This window comes from Biomphalaria glabrata, chromosome 7 (genome assembly GCF_947242115.1).
Source record: "Biomphalaria glabrata chromosome 7, xgBioGlab47.1, whole genome shotgun sequence".
NCBI classification, from domain to species: Eukaryota; Metazoa; Mollusca; class Gastropoda; family Planorbidae; genus Biomphalaria; species Biomphalaria glabrata.
Window position 1 is genome coordinate 167,220 of NC_074717.1, and position 12,564 is coordinate 179,783.

A 12,564-nucleotide genomic window follows, 5' to 3' on the forward strand; every position below is an offset into this window, starting at 1 on the left:
TATTTCAGGGTTCCCGCGGCCTCTGGATTTTCTACGGGCTCAAGAAATTTCCTGAAAAAAAAAAGACAAAATTGTCATATTGTGATGTCATTCAATTACTTGAGGTCAACCATTCACGAAGATATATTGAACGATTTGGCAATACTTGCTATTGCTTTTGAGCGTGATCTATGCAAGAAACAAAATTTTGAGAATATACTGTATGACTTCGTTACACGCAAGGTTCGTAAAGTTAACTTGCTGGAAGTATTTTACTTGGTAAAGAATGAATAAAATGCAATTTGCACTTATTATCCTTATCCTTACCAGACTGGGCCCCGCACTATCCGTTTCGCATAGGGCCCCGCAATCGCTAGGACCGGCCCTGACGTCCCGGTCCGGTCTGGCCCAGTCAATCGATATGACCGTCTACCGTTGGGAGCCCTCAGACAGGACAGGGGTGAAGAGCCCTACGTCCAGGCCTGGTAGTTAGATAAAAGCCTTTCTAACCACCAATGGGATAATGGCGCCTACGGCGTCGACGCCCTTCTGGACTTCACTGAAGGTAGACAACTAAAGCGTGACCTCTATGTCGAAGGCGCCGACTAGAGTCGCCGATTTTGGGTTGTTTCGTTTACGCACGCACTGCTAGTTTTTAAATAACTTAAATAACTATTTATACCCTTACTAACTCTGACATAGAAGAGCGATAGTGAAGCTATTTTTTAGATGTTTATCTCATATTATCGGTATCTCTGCACTGTCTGCAGCATGTTGGAATGGATTTTTTAGATTTTTTGAAAATTACTTTTTTTTTGCTAGCCTTTAAAATGGAACATATTTAGGCTTATGTGTAGGCTTTAATAGAATAAGATTCTAATGGGAATATTAATGTTTCAGCTGTAGAATATGGATATAAAATATTAATAATGATTGGGGTAAGTAAGTCAAGTAATTTGTATTTAAAATTATTTACTTAATTTAGAATTTCAATTTATCTATAATCTAGGTCTCGGGACTAAGCTAGGTGTCTACTCAGGGTCTAGACTAGATCTAGACTAGGTACTTTGATAAAAATTTCAAACTCAATATATTGTAATGAAACTGATATCATATAGATAGAGCTCTTTAAACTGAATTTATTGATACCTAATTTATGTTTATAAGATAATTAGAACAGAAGTTATAGCAATTTTAGTGGCAAAAATTTTGCCTATACTTCTAAAAATATTTCGTGACCGAAAAAGGGAAATTTTGCAATAAAAATGCTGTAACTTATAAACTATTTCAGTTATTTGCATGAAAATTTCACAAGAAATGCATGATTATGACCTGAGATTTATTTTACTTTCAAACAAGGGATAGACTTTGACGAAATTTTCTTATTAATTTTTAAAGTGAGGTTACTTGTAAAAAAGAAACGATCGACGAAGCGAAGAAGTACTTTTTCACATTTCAAAGACTGTAACTTTTGAACCATAAGAGATAATTGAATACAATTTTAAACAGAGATGCTTGATTACCTGTTACTACTTATTTTACCTTTAAATTATACATAGAAGTCCAAGAAAATATTTTACACTTCATGACGAGGCACCACGTGTAAAAAAAAAAGACAGAAAAAGTACTTTTTTTCTGTTAAAAAGGCTGTAATTTTTTAATTTTCAGAGATATATATGAATACAATTTTCAGTACAAATGCATGAATTTAATTGTGTTGTTCTTTTCATTATTTTGAAACCTGAGATTGAAGTTAGCACAAAACTTTTTTTGGTTATAGAACTGTGGCAACAGTAAGTAGATGTAATAAGTCACCAGGTCGAAAATAATTTTCCAATATGAACTATTTTGCTTGCCCTCAATGATAGTGGCAGAATCTGTAAAAGTATTAAATTACATCCCTGTCTGTTGCTGCCACATTAGTGTGTATGACAATCATGTCACACCGCAGCCACATCTCCTTCTTGAGCCAGGTGTCAAAGTTAGTGTATCATCCAATACATCTTAACTACACCACTACTGCTCCCTGCCTCTGCATCATCCGTGTATGTTTTGTTTGTTTTACATGTTCCCGATGTTCCTTCAGAGTTGAAGATAGTTACTTCCTAGTCCAAACCTCCGGCTGGACGACGGGGGAGGGAGCGGGCAGGGTTTGAACGCGGGACCATCGATAAATCCAAACGACAATCCAGCGCGCAGATCGCACGACCAGGCAGCCATCCATCTGACTATCATGTCACCACACTCACCACCTAGTAGCACACCACTGCCAGTTACATCCATGATGAAGTCCATCCACCTACTAGATAGATTTATAGAGAGAGAATATAGAGGATTCAGCTATTTAGGCAAGAATGGCTATCCTAACCTGTACTATACTACAAAAGATCATCTGTATTAGAAATTTATTAAATTAATTTAATAAACAAAAAACACAAATTTAGTTAATGTTAATATAGAATTATTGATGCCTAAATATAGAGACTGTCTGAAATAAATTATTGTCTCCGGAATAAAATAATGTGGGTCAAATTTGTCTGCATTAAATGAAAACACATGGCCTCTTTGCCCTTAAATATAACAAATATAGGTTAGGGGTACAAATATAAGTAGTCATCCTTATTCTCCTTAAACTTAAACTAAAGAAGATTTTGATACTTATTTCTTTTCTATGTCGAAACATTGTCAAATAATGCGCTGTCAAAGTCAAACTTTGAAATTTTAGCCTATAGGTGTCCAAATAGCATAAACTACTCTAGATCTAGTTTATAAAAGATCTATTATAATTTATTATTATTTATATAAAATATATTACTATAGATCTAGACAATCACAATAGTCATTATTATCATAATCATTATACTATGACTATCTTACACTATCTGTCTATACTATTAGTCTGAGTATAGTCACTAGACTATACTTAATTATAATACAAAAAATAGTATGACTATCTCACACTATCTGAGTATCTGTCTGTACTTTTTGTCTGACTATACCATCACTATTGTCACTAGACTATACTTAATTAAAATACTACTATTTTATACTATATTTTTTCATACTAAATAAAATTATAATATAGTTAATGGACCTCATTCACCAATCGTAAACAAACAACATTTAGCCACGTGATTATCTATATCCTCTATACAAAGTATGCCATCCATAGTGGCTGTCACGTGATACATATTTTTTATTGTTTTATCAATATTATGCCATGGCTAAATGTGTTTATTTACGATTGGTGAATGAGGTCCATTAATATTATTTATACTATATTTTTATATTATAGAGTCTATACTTTATTAAATTATAGTTACACTACTAACTAGTTATAGATCTAGATAATGTAGTCATCTAGTCAGTAGATCTATGTTATACACATTATAATAGTATTATAATTATACCGTTTAGTCAGTTTAGTATAGATTTCTATAGATCTAGATCTAATCAATCTAATCTATCTCTAGAGATCTATATATTATTATATTGTTACGAATCTCACTATCCAGGCTCTCTGCAAACTGCACCATACACCACCAACCTAAAGAACTTGACAACTCAGGGCTCCAAAGTAACGTAATAGTTTAATGTCGATAAATAACAGCCAATACTGTACAATTGGCAACACGTACACTGTACAAATATCTCTCCGATAACACCGTTCTGCCGTATCAACTCTTGCACTGGCCTCAACGTCTCGTTCCGGGCTTGCACTGGGTTCAACAGTTCAGGACTGACTTCACACACTAGGCTCGTTGTGTCGGACTCGATCACAGACCAAGATCAAGACGCCAGCCATCTCAACTGTACTTGACAGTACTCCGCACTGAACCGTCGTAATGCTCCGTACAGAACCACACCGCTGAACTGTGCTGTAGTCGACCGGACTGTAGTGAACCGGGCTCTGAACCCCTGCCGTGAACCGTCTTGACTGCGACACCTCCGCTCTTATATAGGGTCCCTACTGGCCTTCTCGAACCGGACAGAACGCCGCTCGACGTTTCTAGGTGGTCAGATGACTACAACTCTCGTGACGCTCCTGAGCTCTGTTCACGACGTCGATCCTTCCCGGACCGCCGTCAATCCTTCCCGAACCGCCGTGTTGACAATTGTCTCGGCTGACCGTTGTAACTCGTCACGGTTGACCGCTCGTCTAGCGCTGGCCTGGGGCGATTTGCGTCGGCTGACTACACTCACACCACTACCCCCATCTGTGCCACCACCAGGTTTATAACAATATAATAGATCTAGTCTATATTAATCCTTTCACCACTAAACAGTTGTCAGAAACTATCTATCACCAAAGACAGGCTTAGAGAAGGGATATATAACTCTGTATCAGTTATTTTAAAAAATCAATTTTATGACTAATTTCACAGGAAAAAACTAATTAGATCTAATAAAACCTAACAAAAATGTCAAAAACATTCTTTTTATAATGGAAAAAAATACAATAGAGTCGACATAGGAATACTGTTCAGAGTTGTATAACTTTGAAATCTCAGGATATCCAGAGATACTAAATGTCCCGGCAGTTTCCAACATTGATGACTATCCGATTCTTCGCTCAGAAGTAGCAGCAGCAGTAAAAACCCTGAAAAAGGGAAAATCAGCCGGAGTTGACAACATTCCTGGCGAACTTCTTCAGGCGTGAGGAAAAACTATGATAAACGCACTCTATATGATTTGCAACAAGATCTGGCAATCAGGAGATTGGCCCAAACCCTGGACCCAATCACTCATAATAACCCTTCCAAAGGAAGGCAACTTACAACTCTGTCAAAACTATCGCACCATCAGCCTCATAAGTCATCCCAGCAAAGTACTGTTAAAAATCATATTAAACCGGCTAAAACTGATAGCAGACAACATCATATCAGAGGAACAAGCAGGTTTTATGTCTTTCCACCTGGTTTCCTGTATGGCCTCAAGAGGTATCCTTTATTTCTTTAACACTTCAGTAAGTTGGGCTAGCTAGCGCACCTGCTCTATAAAGGCTTTGCACGTTGCATGTCCTTTTTCAGGCCGAGGCCGTTTTCCTTTGAGATCTGTCCAGGTTTTCTTGTGAGTAGAAGCTTTCATAACAGTATTTGTTTTTTATATGACAAAGTAGTTAGGGCTGCCCCTTTCAACTCTCTGGATAGCTGCCTTTATTTTCAGGTAAGGTGCCATAGCCTTTGTGGATCCCTCCACACATTTCTCACAATTTATTGAATTAGAATTAGAAAAAGCTGAAAGGAAAGAGAGGGATAAACTTGAAACAGATATAGGGGAATAAGAGAAAGAGATGAAAGAGCAGCTCAACGAGCTCATCAAAAAGAATTAAAAGACTTAGAACTCAGACAAAAAGAAAGTGAGGAATGGATAGAACTAGCAAAAGTAGAAGCAGCCAAAGTAAACCCTAATATATCGACCCAACAAACATCTCCAAATTCCATAACTTTAACATCAAAGAGGAAACTCTTGAAAATTACTTGGATCAATTTGAACACATAGCTTCAACCTACACAATGTTTAGTGAAGAAATGGCAAAAGAATAATTATTCTGTCTGGAGAATCCTCTCTCGATATTAATTGGAAAAAAAAAATATTTATTTGGTTTTGTATATTGTAATAATTCCGATTCTCTCTAACAGGCCTTCTGTAAACACTGCTCAACAGAACACATCTAACTCAAGAACTTGACAACAAGAGTTCCAAAATAATGTGGTACTTTAATAACAAACTATCTCTCTATCTCATTCTGGGCTTGTGACTGCTTCACTCAAGGATTCACTGTCCCTAGACCGACTTCACGGTAGACTGACAGTTTGGTCCCCAAAAATCACATGGGACATATTTATGTGTAACATTCATACCAGCACTGTCCCTTGTACACCAACACAGTACGCTGAACTGTTTTACTGGCCTGGGTCACATTTGTCAGGTTATCACACACAGTTAACCCTATCGCATCTTTCAGAAATAACCATTTCTTCAACCAAGCCCAAAATTCTCGCTGGATGGCAGAGGATGAGCTTGGTTAAAACTTGGAACAACATCTAGATGACAGGATGGTTGCCTGGTTGCTGGTCTTAATGGTCCTGGGTTCAAACTCAGCCTGTCATCATCTCCTGCAATCCTTAGGCTTGGATAAAATACATTTTTAAAATTCAAATCTGAAGGAATATCAGAAACATGTAAAATACACAGTCAGCCTGATCGATTACCATATGAACAGGCAGACATCCAACTGTATTTCTAGTATTCAATGCAATATAATATATCAAAAACTAACCCTATAGCACTATTTTTAGGCTATATTTTAGATTCTGTAGAACAGAATATTACATATATATATATTACACAACACTATATCTAGGCTACAAAGCACATATTCCAAAGCACAATAATTGAACTCAAAAACATTTAATAAATGAGTTGCCTATCTCTTTAAATAAGTCTCAAGTGTCTCACATTAATGTGATCTCTAATAACACAGCAAAATCTAATCTGTTTTTTTTTAACTATCACTCAAGAGGATGTTACATATGATGTCATCTGTATTTTGTTGATGTTGCAGTTCCTTTATCACTGCATCTCTTTGTGTCAATTTTCAGATTCATTTAGTTTTATTTTGTGTACAATTGTTGATGCAGAGCTATAGCGAGTATCACAAACTTGTTTGACTATTTGCTTCAGAACAAGTTTATTAGAAGAGTCCACTTTCTTCTAGACACATTACATAAGCAACAATGTTTTCATTAGCTTTTTCACGTTTGACATTAAGAACTCTAGCAATTGTTATTATTATTCATATTGTCTGATTTAGATCAATAATATGTCTAATCTGGGTCTGTTGAGTTTGTGTTGATCAGAAGATTGATTGTTTCTGTACACATAGTATTACTCTTATTAACAGACTTACAGATCAAGACATATGTTGGGAAGCATGGCCCAGAGGCTAAGTACGTTTGTGTTGGCTATTATTAATTATAATATGTATATTCCAAAGAACAATAATAAATAAATCTGTGTGTGTGTGTCTATGTGCTATGTAGCATAGACTAGATATAGTGCTGTGTAAAATGTAATATAGCCTAAATATTGTTTTTATCAGAATCTAAAATATAGCCTCTAGAAATTGTGCTGTAGAGTTAGTTTTTGACAGAGTGTGAGTTAAATTGAATAAATAATTAGTTATAACTAAGTGACCATGTATTCTCTGACCCAGTTTCTTGAGTTAATAGCTTGCCTTATTTTCTTTGTCAGTAATAAACATAAATATACATAGGTTTACATGAGTTAACTTAAGTTTTCTTTTTGATTTCCTTCCTTCAAATATCTGCACTATTCAACACATTCAGAGAGAAGCAGCAGCTCAAACTTCAAAATTTTTGAGTCTTTCAATTTTGCTGTTGTCACGTTCTCCACTGTTGGCTATGGAGATGTTTCCTCTGACATTTGGCTGGGCCGACTCTTAATGATTCTAACCATTGGCCTGGCATTTGTTTTTATATCTAGCCAGGTAATCATACTCAAGTCTCATAATCTAGTCTAAGTATTTTTAGGATTAGTTCATAATCTAGCTAAGTATTTTTACAGTTATTTCATAATTTTGCTATGTAATTTTATAGTTCCCCTTTCAGACCTTGTGATCTATAAGGAAGATCATGTAAATGTCATCTGTTTCTGTAGCCCATAGTTAATAAGGGTGATATGTGGCCAGCATAATGACCTACCGATTTTACTTTTCCACAACTAATGTCAGGTACCCATTAGAACTGGGTGGAATCATAGGTGCCTTATGATTTCAAAATAAAAATCCCAGTCTTCACCAGGATTTGAACCCAGAACCTCCCCTGGTTCGGAAGCCACTCAGTCACCATGTCACAATGTAATGTTATATAGTTAGGCATTATCAAATAAATAATCTTTATGTATTTCATAATCTTATTAATCAATCATATACATATTTCATTATGAAGCTAAGTTAATAATATTTTGTAATGTCTCTTAGTTATACATTGTTCTTTAACTTTACACAAATAATCTAGACAGGTACACATGGACATGTATTTGACTTGGCCATTTGACATTATAAAAATTTATTTTCATCAGTATTTAAAACTAATCTTTGCCTTTAGATGTGGGATCTAGAGGCTAAGTACGCTTGAGATTGGCAGCACGGAAAACCTTCTCCCAGATAACTACCCCCTACTGGTCCACAAATGAGATTGAGCCAAAGCGCTCTGAGCATGCTATAAGCATGAAAGTTGCACTATATAAAAGCTATAAATTAATTAATTAATTAGTTGAAAAATTAGATTTTAGTTATCAAAAAAAAGTGTTTCTTTTAAAGTTTTTTTTTATGTTCCTTGAAAAATGTAGTTTATCTAGTAATCCAAACCTCCTCTAGGGTGGTGGGGATCCCAGAGTGCATAACATATGACCAGGGAACCATGTAATAAAAATTAGTTACAAACATACCTGGGAGCATGGGTGCTGAGTCGTAAAATGCTTGGCTTCCAAACTGAGGGATCTTGAGTTCAAATACAGGTGAAGACTGTGTTTTGAACTTCTGGAATCAAGGATGCCTTAGAGTCCACTAAACTCTAATGCCTACCTCATATGGGTTGCCTGAATCAGCAAGGGAAACCAATGACTTAGCAGAGTAATCTGAGTTTAAGGCAATAAGAAACAGTCGTAATAAATATAGTTTGTTAAGATGTTGACCATTTGTCTATATTTCAAAAGAAATTGGACTGAAAACTTGATTAGTTGTAAAGAAAAAATTAACCCAAGAAACTTAAAAATGTTTAATTCAGCTATCAGAATGCTTAACCTTATATATCTTTTTTTTTTTCAAGAATAGTGATGTAATTCTGCTGTGTCCCCGTGAGTTGGAAACCAGTAAGCAAGTCTTCTAATAGAGGTCTGATAGAGTCATGTACATCAAGCGATCAGCACTAAAAGATGTGGACCTGATGTGGTGTCAAGCTGATGAAGCTTTTGCTTGCTTCTTTTGGCTGTTCGTTTAACACAAGACAAAGCACATACTGTAAGATTTTTTTCCATTTTATGTTAGATTTTTGTTTTAAATTTCTTTTTAAGATTAACTTCATGTTTTTTCACTTAACCTCATGTAAGTAAGACTGTCTAAAAATTTGATTCCATGAGTGGTACTCAGACATTGGTCTTTGAATGAAGCTTGCAATAATCTCCTGGTTAACTGAAAACACAAATTGCAGTCTCACTTCGAAACTGAATGATGCATACATATTACATATATAAAGACTGTTTCTGGGGTTACTGGTTATTGCCCTGCTTGTTACAGTCCCTTATTGTGTTTATATAATTCACTAATTTCTCTTATAAAAATGTGGACCCTAGTGCTTCACATATGCTATATGTATGCATTGTTCATTGTTTCAGCATTTAGCGTCACGTTGAAACTGGCAACAAAAAAATAACAAACAAAATATTAAAGAAGCAAATTTGTTCAAGCATAATCTTTTTCTTTCTTTCTTTCTTCCATTTCTATTGAACATGCCAAATATTAAAAAAACAACTCTTTGGTGTTTAAAACAAGAAACACTGTTTTTGTGACTGTTTTAAAGCCTGAGCTGGATTATGTACATTAAATAAAAATAAAATTCATCAAGATTTTCTAGTTTGTATGAGACTTCATTGAGTTTCTGAAATTTTTTCAATTTTATGCTCCAGACTAGTGGCAAGAGCACTAAATTATTTATGTAACTACACTTGAACCACTGAGACATGATCTGACACCATTCTCTCTTTTTACTTAGAAATATAATAAATACAATAGTGAATTAATAAAGGAAATTTCACAGAAGTTAATTCATCGCAGACAGAACCAATTACCACAAAATAACCAAGACTGTATGGCAGTGTAGAACAGCTAAAAAGTCAACAGCACATTTTTTTCTATGGGACAGGTTGTGGTGACTAAGTGGTAAAGCACTTGGCTTTCAAACTGAGGGGTCTCGAGTTTGAATCCGAGTGATGACTAGGTTTTTAATTTCAGGATTTTAAGGGCGCTCCTGAGTCAACAAAACTGTAATGGGTACCTGGTAATAGTTGGGGAAATGTAAAGGCCATTGTGCTGGCCACATGATACCCTCATTAACTGTGGGCCACATAAACAGATGACCTATACATCATCTGTCTTATAGATCACAAGGTCTAAATGAGGAAAAGTGGGCAGCTAAAGAGCTTAAAGGTCAGCAACAAAAATGTGGCTAGAAGAAGAATGAATTAAAACTCTCAATTTATAAGGTTACATCTTGACAAGTTGATTTTATAAAGAAACAATGTTGTAATACAGAAATATAAGATCACAATATAGTTTCTCAATACATTGAGCCTCTAATAAGAAAGAAATGTAACAAGCAAAATAAAAAAATTAACAAAGCTTATAAAATAGCTGCACATTTACTGGCACTTATCTCAATACTGTTAGTTCTATTTCACTTTTCGCATTCTTCTTCTAGCCAGCTTTATTGCTGCTGAGCTGTGAGCTCTTTTGCAGACTGTGCCAAGGAAAAAAGTGTGCTGTTTTCTTCAGTTGTTCAGCACTGCCGTACAGGGTGTTGGTTATGTTGGGCTGTAGTGGAAGTAGGATCTGCCTAAGGTGGATTAGGGAGGATATGGTTTACGGTTTCAAAGGGGTGGGCGCAGTATCTGCAAAGGGGTAGTTGTGTGGAGTTTATTTTGTTCAGGTGGTAATTTAATAGTGGTGTGTGTCCTGTTCTTAGTTGGAAGATTGTAGATTGTTCTTTGCGGGGGAGGAAGTTAATACTGTCCAGTTTGTTAGGCGTAGTAATTTCTCTGTACATGGCTCTGCCTGTGTTTCCTGATGCCCATTGGTTGAGCCACTCCTCTTTGTGATTGTTGACTAACATTGATCTTAGGGTGAGGTAGTTAACAGGTCTATCTGGTTGTTCCATAGATGAACCTGCCTTTGATAGCTTATCTGCCTTTTCATTTCCCATGATGCCAATGTGTCCAGGGATCCACTGTAGTGTGATATTGATATTTAATTTTGATATCATCTGGTGGATTATCACAATGAGTGTTGTCAACTCTCTTGGGCTGTTTGAGGTGCTGCTGTTAAGTGCTTGCAGAGTAGATTGGGAGTCTGTAAAGACAACAATATCTGATGGTGGTTGCACTCCTTCATATAATTTGTTTTCCACTGTCTGAAGTGCTATGGTAATTGCCTCAATTTCAGCTTGGAAGTTTGAGCAGTAATCGCCACAGGGTGCGCTTATCTCAAAGTGTTTATTTTTAGGGAAGATCAGGAAGGCACCAAGACCAGCATTGATGGTAGCTTTGAAAGCCGATCCGTCTGTATAAATATGGATAGCTGTTTTTTGATAGCTTTCGATTGTTTCAAGCGTGCCTTCTTTGAGCTTCAGTGGATTTGATTCGTTTGTTAAGGTGTTATTTAGTAAATGTGTTTTGATGGTTGGTTGTTTGTAGTTTAGTCCGGGTGTAATGTTTGAAAACCAGGTGGTGTTTTAGGGCTAGTTCGTCAGTAAGTTGGATCAGAGTTTGTTTTTCCTATATTTCCTCCAACCTTCTGTATCTCTCAATAGCTTCTAATGCTGCTCTGTTGCGCCTTAACTTAAGAGGTTCAATATTGGAGTCTATTTCACAGACTGCTATGGGAGTAGTTCTCATACCTCCAATAACTGTCTTAAGGTTTTCTTTTCAGCTCCCCACGATGTTCCTGTTAGGTGTTTTATTATGTTTAATCTTTGTGATGCCTTTTCTTTTAAATCTGCCATAAAGTGTTTTAGAGACAGTCTTTGGTCTAGTTTTACACCAAGATATGTTGGATTTTCTTCTTTATTTATTGGCTGAGAGTCTATTTTTAGGATGTAGTTTCTTTTTGCTGTTTTGTTGCTGTGGCTAAAGATTGAATAAACTGACTTTTCTTTGTTTATTTCCATTTTCCATAATTTTGAATATGTGGAGATAGTTGTGAGGGCTCTATTTAGTTTGGATCTAGTCAGCACTGGATATTTCTCTGTAGTCCAAATTAAAAGGTCGTCTGCATAAAGTGCCTTATTGACCGAAATGAGGTCCGGAAGGTCATTCATGAAGATTAGAAAGAGAGTGCAGCTAAGGGCTGAACCTTGTGGTAGTCCTTCTTCCAAACTTTTTTTTACTAGAGATGGCACCTTTGAATCGGGTTTGGATGGTTCTGTTTTTTAAGAAGGCCCTGATCCAGCTGTACATTTTTTTCATCTTCAAAAATAGACCTTTTCTCCACACTCTATCATAGGCTTGCTGCAAATCTATAAATACTGCTATAGTGTGCTTGTTTTCATGAAACCCTTCTACTGTGTTCTGGATAAAACGAAAGAGGTGGTCTTCAGTTCTACTTGCTTTCCTGAAGCCAGCTTATGCATTGTGGAGTTAGCAAGATAAGATAGAGATATTGGTCTATAACTTTTTGAGTCTCCAGGTGGTTTACTTTTCTTTAAAATGGGTATTATGTTTGCGGTTCTCCATTCCTGTGGTATGTCTCCAGTTTTCCATGTATGGTTGATAAAGTTAAAGTTAGTA

General features: G+C 36.0%; 1 long non-coding RNA gene across 9 annotated transcripts in view; it reads left to right on the top strand.

The window, feature by feature from the left end:
* The first annotated feature begins 907 nt into the window (after window positions 1–907).
* The window catches only part of LOC129927205 (uncharacterized), a 30,715-nt gene continuing 19,058 nt past the window's right edge, over window positions 908–12,564 (top strand). For 2 of the 9 annotated variants that reach the window (XR_008778814.1, XR_008778815.1), the window contains exons 1-2: window positions 6,322–7,492; window positions 8,835–9,025. This is a non-coding gene — a long non-coding RNA (uncharacterized LOC129927205). Of the gene's footprint in view, window positions 918–5,621; window positions 7,493–8,834; window positions 9,026–12,564 lie in introns of those variants that run through there. The other 7 variants (XR_008778809.1, XR_008778811.1, XR_008778813.1 and 4 more) reach the window with 5 other exon arrangements.